The 7,284-nt window shown below is 44.3% G+C and overlaps 1 non-coding gene across 1 annotated transcript; it reads right to left on the bottom strand.

Moving 5' to 3' along the window:
* Window positions 1-5,249: 5,249 nt before the first annotated feature.
* LOC112104795 lies at window positions 5,250-5,421 on the bottom strand. Its single transcript, XR_002907946.1, has one exon. It is a non-coding gene; the product is annotated as a U1 spliceosomal RNA (small nuclear RNA).
* Between the last annotated feature and the right edge of the window lie 1,863 nt (window positions 5,422-7,284).

Genomic DNA, 7,284 nt, shown 5'->3' with positions numbered 1-7,284 from the left:
GGGCGGTGAGCCCCGGCGGGGGCTCGGCTCTCCCCCCGGCGGCCAGAGCGCCGGGGGCAGGGCGGCGAGAGGGCGGCGAGCCCCGGCTGGGGCTCGGCTCTCCCCCCGGCGGCCAGAGCGCAGGGAGCAGGGCGGCGAGCCCGGCTGTGGCCTCGCTCTCCCCGGCGGCCGGAGCGCCGCGCCACCCCCCTCCAGGTGCCGCCCCAAGCACAAGCTTGGTGGGCTGGTGCCTGGAGCCGGCCTGATTATAGCAATGCAAGTAAACCATTGACACCAAGACTTTACAAATGGCTACTGAGCTTAACTGGCAGCTTTTGCTTATAACAACAACCATTTCTCGCTAATAAACATGTAATTTGTACCTCATACTCTAGAAAGGGGCTCTAGGCTTCTGCTGCAGAGCTAGCAGGAGCTGCTACCAACATCATTTGTCCCTCAGCCTAAACGACACTTCTAGTACTTTCCTTTCAGGAGGGTTGGTAGCCCAGTACCTCAGGAAGTGACTGGCTACACTAGGCCATCACTACCAGGTAATTCCTTGGGAAAAGAGGAGACACTGAAACAGACACCATAAGATGATAATCGATAAAGAAACAGCCCTGGCTTGCTCAATACAACAACAATTGCTTATACGAGGGCCTAAGCCAAAACAGCTGAATTTGACACAGGAGGACAGTGAAAAAGGCTATTAAGTGGCAAAGGGAGTTATTTCCAGTAGGGTAGTTTCCATTCCTGCTTTGAAGGATGATGGGCAGTCTTTTAACATGCCAAATGAACTCATACTATGACCAAAACAAGGGAAAATATTCTGGCTCTGTCAATAGGTCACATTTAATTCATCCAGCAAATAATCCAGTTCTTTATTCTGCCACCGTTCCACAAAACGGCCCTTTGTGCTGGACTGCTGGAAATGGCAGCAGGGTGAAAGAAATACGATGTTCAAAAAGGGACTTGTTTCAAAAACTACCACTATGTAAGCTCATGTTCTGGAAGAGCAGAGGGCGCTGGATGTCAGGACCAAGGCAAGCTGCAAGGTGTGCTTGCAGGCTAATGGGGCAGAGCCCATGACTGGAACAGCAGTGGGTGCTGAAGATCAGACTGAGGTGCACTAGCAGAGGCGCTCTGGAATAGCAGAGAGATTAGCATGCATTAGAACAGCTCCCCAGCACCGCCTCTCCACACATCTGGTACTAAATCCAATCCCTCCTGAGCACTGGTCACCCAGGGTTTGTTTTATATTTCAAATAAGAAAACAAAGTATTACTGCCATCAGGTTGCTCTGTAGCATCAGGAGCCAAGAGCATTATGTAATTGCTGTCAATAACCCAAAACTTTCTGTTTCTCCCATACAGATTCTGACTTGCTTGAGTCAGGTGCTGTTTACGAAGCCAGGCGGCTCTCTGCAACACGCTTTCTCATGTGCTGTTCAGCACAAGGGGGTTGTTGGAGACACGTGTGTGCCTCAGGGCACCACTATTTCTGCAAGTGGAAACCAAATTCTACAAAGAAAAGCATCTCTTGCTGGGAAAGGTACAAATAAATAGACAATTACTTAACCTCCACATGTCAGCTCCTGTGGTAAAGAGAATTACTTTTCTGTCTCAGGCTAGTTCACTTTAGATACAAGCCTCTGGGACAGAGGATTTAATATTGAGAATCCTTCACAATCAGAAGAGCTGAATAGGAAAAGTCCAGGGGACTTTGCCCCCAATTATAACCAAGTAACCCCATTTTTTTAAGGCTCACACAGATGGAGCTAAACGAAGAGCACAGCACTATGCTCTCTCTCACTATTTGTTTATAGCATTGGCAATTCCCATGATATCTCCAGTTTCAAATGCCGAAAACATTCTCCCTTTACACTGAAATTTTCCACTCTAGAGCTCAACCAAAAAGAGAACTCGTTTGGAAAGATTGAGCAAAGTCTATTCCCCCTGTCTGAAGTATTCAAAGCTTTGAAAAAAATACCCAACCCCAAAACATACTTTTTTAAAGCAGAAAAAAATAAGAGTCTTTTCTCGTGAAAAACACAGATTTTCTTTAATTAGCACAAATAACTAAAAGGAAAAAAAAGCCTGAATTTTCTCAAGCCAAAACTTGCCAAGTGACTAGTCCTCATTGAGGCCTGGGGTGCTGGTCAGCTGGCTAAAACCCATCAAGAAACTGACTATTGGAGTTATAAAGAAATCTGTCAAGTTTAGAGTACAGTTACTATTTATGAGGCTATGAAATAAATAATACTCATGCAACTATATAGGTTCATTCTTGCTCTATTTCACTGAGTTCTGAAAGACACTATCCCGTAGCCAATAGTCAGGAAACCCATAGAGTTCAACAACAGGAGTTTTGCATTAGTAAGGACTACAGATTCAGGCTTAAATGACGACAGTTTTCACTGTGCGGCATGTAGTAAGACAACGTGATATCAATAGAGTTGTTATGCATTTAAATGAGTAATCAAAATGTCCAGCAATTAAAAGTTTATTTTGCTCTCCTTTTAGGAGTATTTTGCAACTCTGAAAAAAACAAAGTAACCAAAAAAAAAATCCAGATTTTTGATTCTGAAAATAAAGTCCCCTTAGTTTGAAACGCCTTTTCTTCCCCTGCCCTTGCAGAAAAAAATAAGGAAAGTAAATACAGAAAACTTCCGCTAAGGTCACAATTTTCATATGTATTGTGCTGTATTAATTCCACTGTCCTGGATTTTCTGAGGGGTGGCATAGACGCCACATGGCTCTCACTGCAGGCCTTCTGCAGAGATGTGGCTCACCAATTTCTGCTTCCACTGTATAACATACAGGGACAGTGACGTGAGGGGTGAAAACAGCTTCACTGAACCATCAGGGAGGTGTAGAAAATAGACTGAATACAGTACATATCAATGGCCTGGCTTTTGGCCAGCAGCCACCCCCAAGGGTCAAAGGAAGGTCCAGTCTTTATTTATATCATATATGCTAACATCTTCCATGCAGCCACAAGACAGTCATATGAAGGGGTGGAAAGTGTAACAGCTCAGGCCAGGTGAGACATTAAACTAAGCTCCCGCTGACCAGTGATCTGGACAGTCATTAGAGAAGCTGTAGATCTGAGGGCAGTTACTGGAAGAGTTAGCAATAACTTTTGCACCCTCCTCTCAGCGTCTGAGCTAGCGTCAGGCACAGAACAATTGCTTTGTCGCCCCCCCCCATACAGTCACCACCCTCAGAATCTCATTTGCTGATGCCCCAGACTTCCCTCCCCCCCCCAAATAATTCCCCCCCCCCCAATATTTCAATTGACTGCAATAACCACTTTGTACACACAGGGCAGGGGGGGAGGCGATTACTTTTGATTTTAATTAATACTTTGTCCAACACGACATGTCCAGCCAGCACTTGGTGCACGTCCAACCAGCAGACAACCCACAAGAATGGCATCTGAGCCAACGAGAACCTCGGATAGACCTTTCGCTTGCCCATCATGCCACAAAAGCAGCTCCCTATCAGTGGAGCACGGCAGCAAAAATATTCATCTAATTTATGGGTAATCAGACCCCAGCCTCCCCCAGCATGGAGACAAGGTCCCCGAACCTTCCTGCACTAACCTTTACACAAGCCGCCTTTAAGTTACAGTGACTCAATCCTTACAGGACAGCAGCAGGTGTAGCAGGGGCTCAGGGATCACTCTCGCTTGCAAGCAATCTCCGCCTTCAATCAGATCAGCACAGGGCTGCAAGGCAGGAGAAAGGGATGGAGATAGAAGACAGACACCATCAGCGAGCAGGGGTGGGCACATCAGTGTGTATTCAGTGGCATATTGCTCTCTGACAGAGGGGCAAGAACCATATCTTTTTTACAGGTCTCTATTTATTCTTCCTTTGTTTTGGTAAGTCCCTAGCTCACATGGCTTAGACAGCCCCAACAGTACATGCCATACATACCAAAGGATCCATACAAAACAGCTACCAGTATTAACAACTTGTTTTTCTATTGCAACTTGCCCCTTTCAGCTAGGATCTCAAAGTGCTCTGCAAACATCAGAGAACTGAAGCTTCACAGTCCTCACCTCTATGTGGTAGGGGAATGTTTTATTCCATTTAAAGATGGGGAAACTGAGGAAGGGAAATTAAAAATCTCAGTCTTCACAAACACCCACTAATTATGATGCCCTATTTTTGAGTGCCCAATTTAAAACATCCAAGGCCTGATTTACAGAGAGATGCAAAATCAAGAGGAAATTTGGAAGATTTAGCAGTGGCCAACGTTGCACATAAGTAAAGTGATCATATGTCCCACGTCTAGGAGAAGCCTGGATTTTCAAATGATGTCCTGGTGTCCCAGGAATGTCTTTCAGGATAGCTGAAAGTCTCAGATTTTCATTTCATCAATCAAAACTTTTTGTTTAAAGTAACTACCAAATGTTTGTTCCAGACACATTGCTATGCCATATAGAATTAGCTCTGTGTTTAGCAAGGACAAACAGTCTAGTGAAATAAGCATGAAGGGTGATGGACAGTGTCAAGTGAGCAAAGACACTCCCACAGCTGTTCTTTTGCTCAGCGTGAACGCTAATGCCAACTTGTTCAGCATTTTATGATAAGCTCACTGAAAATACTAAGTTACTGGGAAAAAAATCCTCCACTCTGAGAAATATGCATGTGTCACCGTCGAGTCAGAAGCTGGCAGCAATGAAACCCACACACATTCTAGAAAAAAGTGTACTTTGTATTTTGAATGACTATTTTCTGACCCCAAAATGTTTTGCCACAAGAATTTCCCCACTTTTGATCTTGGAAATATGATCATTTAAACCTGTCAGTGGCAGAGTTGAGACTCGAGCTGAGGTCTCCTGACTCCCAGCCCCATCTCTAATACCTGGGCAATGCCCTGCTCAAAATGAATGCGTTTTTGGTATTTATAGCTCGTAAGAATGTTCAGAATCCAATCAGCTCATTCCATAACCCTGACAGTCACACACCTTGTGATAATGGGCTTTCCTATGGGACAGAAGAGAACTTCATTTTTTTAAAGTTTCTAACTAAAAATAAATAAATAAAGGCTTTTGTGGGTGCTTAATAACTGTTAACCCAGCAACCTGCCCTGGTTTCTTTTCATGTCAGAGCAACTTTGTATTCTCAGCTCAACTGAGTTACAGCTTCTTATGTGTCCCTCACAGCTCTTTTAGTCTTCCCCAAATGACTTGTTGAAGACCCAAGTCTGGACAGAAAGACAGGCAAGGCAGTGACCAAAAAACCAAACTGAAACAATCATAGAGGAGTTTATGTTGGGCAACTGTACCTCCTTCCTCTCAGTCCAATTCCACTTTTCGAGTTGCACGCATTTGGGGAAATCGCAGGGGTCAGCAAACTCGCAGTACAATGGATGAGCCTGACCCTGGGAAAATCACCTTCAGGATCATGGTATCTCCCCTGCCAGGTAATAGGCAGGCAGCATTACCAAGTAATTAAAGGAGGACACCTGAATTCAGGACTCTTGAGTTCTACTCCCAGCTCTACCACTGATTCACTATGTGACCCTGATCAAGTCACTTGACCTCTGCATGTGCCTGTTTGTCCACATTTGAAAGTGACTTGACATTTACGTTCCTTCATGGCGGAGGACAGATCTCAAAGTAGCTTGGATTTTGGTTTGACTGTTGTTTTTTTTAAGCATTATAAGTTCAGTTTTTGTTGACCAATCTTTTTCTGAAGGACTCTATGGATGACTGAAAAACTAGGTAGGTTTGTAATACCAGATAACAAGGATGTGAATCCTAATGGATAGAGAAGGCAAGTGGATTTTACTTCTGTTGAGACTGCTTAACACACTTTGGTGTGTTTGTTTTCTTGAAACCTCTTTAACTAGAACACCTGACAAACAGTTGGAAGAAAAGCTCTCTTTGTTAAAGATTCAATGCCCACACCTATCAGTAGAGACCTGGCAACTCCCTGTCCCCATGCAAACGAGACCTTCAGCAAAACCCGGAAGACAAAACTGAACATGCTAAAAATTAATAAGCCAGCACTTTAAAAAAAATTGAAAAACAAATATAGAACACACACAGTTTATGCAGCAGAAAGCAGCAAAACAGGATAATTTTTTTTCACCTGCTTGCCTTAAAAACAGGGATAATATAACTTGCACAGGAGTGTGTTGAGAGGCTTAGTTAATATTTACCAGGTGCTAGGAAATCCTTAGCAGAGCAGCGCCATAGAAGGGCAAAGAATTATTAGAATCTTTTATTATTAGCAATAGCCGCATGTCTCACATGGCAAACATATAGAGAAAGTCCTGCGCTATTTACAGCCCAATGACAGACCCAATCCTAGGGCATAGCTTAACTCTGTCCTGCAATCTGCACCTCTAGAATGACCGTCCCAAACGCCAAGGCTTTAAATAAAAGCTCAGCCCCAGGGAGCACACTTAATAAAGGTACAAACTCCCTTTGTGCCCATTCCAATTTGCTATTGGATCTTCTCCTGCATAGCTCTGCAGCGCCAGCTGCTTCTCCAGAGCTTTGACCAAGCAGAAAAAACAGGAGATTGCTGGGAAACTCAAATCACGCCAGCAAAACGTGGACATCTGGCAGGGCTGGCGGAGAATGATGCAGGAAGGGTTAAAGTGTCATAAAGGGCCATAAACACAGGAAACACCCTCATACTACACAGAATCCTGTTAGCTGACTACAACATGGCTCGTCCCTGCTAGCGCTTGGCCACATGCCTCTGATGGCCAAAGCATTCTCATCCGCTACAAAATACACAGGGAGCAGAGAGACATTTGACTTTCCAGCTTTCATGAGCAAAAGACATGGAATAAACATTATCAATCTACTTGTACATTTTAACACCTAGTTCTAATGTCCTGGGAAGATCCCAGACATGTCCCTGAGCAGGATTTTAAATTAACTAACAGAGAGCAGTCTGGATCTGGAGAATCCATGTCAGATCTTCTGAGCTCACTACAGGCTAGCCCAGGACTTTGGGAGTTTAATCTGTGCATCATGAATACCCACACAAACAATAAACTACATAATCACTATCCTATCTCAATGTTTGAAAACTTGAGGAGCTTTTGGTCATATAGGATGGAATATTAATTAATAAATAATTTAGCAAGAGCAACACAGGACTGGGGTAGCAGAGGACTGCAGGTCACGAGTGAGGTGCACCAGCAAAGTTGCGTGAAGTGCCAGGTCCAGGACATAGCAGGGGCCTGCAGGTCAGGACCGAGGTGTAGCATCCTAGCAGTAGAGACATGAAGCTTTTATGGCGCCTGCTCACCACTCTGCTTTTCTTGCCATCAT

The sequence above is a fragment of the Terrapene carolina genome, unplaced genomic scaffold (genome assembly GCF_002925995.2).
Source record: "Terrapene carolina triunguis isolate 2854851 unplaced genomic scaffold, T_m_triunguis-2.0 Scaffold131, whole genome shotgun sequence".
Lineage (NCBI taxonomy): Eukaryota > Metazoa > Chordata > Testudines > Emydidae > Terrapene > Terrapene triunguis.
This window is presented reverse-complemented; position numbering and strand designations above follow the sequence as displayed.